Source organism: Vigna unguiculata, chromosome 4, assembly GCF_037176805.1.
Source record: "Vigna unguiculata cultivar grain cowpea cultivar isolate G323 ecotype 2 chromosome 4, ASM3717680v1, whole genome shotgun sequence".
In the NCBI taxonomy this organism is placed as follows: Eukaryota; Viridiplantae; Streptophyta; class Magnoliopsida; order Fabales; family Fabaceae; genus Vigna; species Vigna unguiculata.
Genome location: NC_140795.1, coordinates 5155554 through 5157129, shown reverse-complemented (window position 1 = coordinate 5157129; position 1576 = coordinate 5155554).

Here is a 1576-nt window from a genome sequence, read left to right as displayed (position 1 = left end):
AGATGTAATAAGCACTTTCAACTCTCTTGATAATCTTCATGAAAGAAGAAGAGAGAAATAAAAGGAAGGAAAATTTTATGTATTATTATCGTGTCAAAAAGAAAAAAAAAAAAAAAAATATATATATATATATATATATATATATATATATATATATATAAAAGTAAGAGACTTATAATTTATATTTTTCATTTTATATTTTATAATTTTTAAAACAGATTTTATTTTGTTATATATAAATCAATGATTTGAATATTATTATTACTGATTTAATTATATATAATAATTAATTTATTATTTAAATGTATTACTGATTTAATTAATTATAACAATTTGTAATAATAATATTAATAATAATATTATTATTATATTAAAATAAAATGCATATGTGTGGATCGTTGTTAAAGTAAAATGTAAATATATTATGTAATATGGTCTCGTAACTATTACAAATTCTCATATTACATGGGAATTTTCTTGCAAATTTGTTAAAAAAATTTGCAAGAAAAAGCTTTTTCCTGCTATTTTTTCTAAGAATTTTAATTGGCAGGTAATTCCTTCGTGGGTAATTATTTCCTACAAAATTATAAAATTCGCAAGTATTTCTTACAAAATTTGTTGCGAAAAGTGTTTTATACAAAAAATTTTGCAAAAAAATTGGCAGCAATTTTCTGCAAATTTTTTTTCATAACAAATTTATAAGTATTTCCTACAAAAAGAAAATTCAAAACAAAATTGATAGGAAATATGAGTTTTTTTAGTAGTGGTATAAATTAAATACAACATAAAATTAATGCTAAAATTTTGAATAGAAACACATGTAGATATAAACATATATTAAAATGAAATGCATATGCACGGATAGTTATTTAAGTAAAATGTAAGCATACGGTGTTATATTGTCCCGTACAAAATATATACAACATGAAATTGATGTTAAAATTTTTAAATAGAAATCCATGTAGATATAAATAAAAACATGTATATTATATTAAAATAAAATATGTATCTATGAGTCGTTGTTAAAGTAAAATGTAGCCATATTATGTAATAAGGTCCCGAATAAATTAAATACAACATGAGATTGAATGTACTAACATTTTTAAATAGAAACACATGTACATATAAATACTTCACTTCAATGTTATATTAAAATGAGATGTGTATGCAAGGATCGTTATTAAAGTAAAATGTAGGCATTTGGTGTAATATGGCTCCTACAAAATATATATAACATGAAATTGATATTAAAATTATTAAATAGAAACTTATATAGATATAAACGCATGTATATTATATTAAAATAAAATATGTATCCACGACTCGTTGTTAGAGTAAAATGTAGGCTTATTGTGTAATATTGTCCCGTATAACATAATACAACATGAAATTTGTGTTAATATTTTTAATTAGAAACACATGTAGATATAAACACATATATATTATATCAAAATGAGATGAGTATGCATGGTGAGTTTAACAAAGTATATAAGCGTACTTTATAATGCTGCACAAGTAATATCATATTAAAAAAATTTAAATTTTTATAAAATGGACATATTTTTTAAAAATCAAC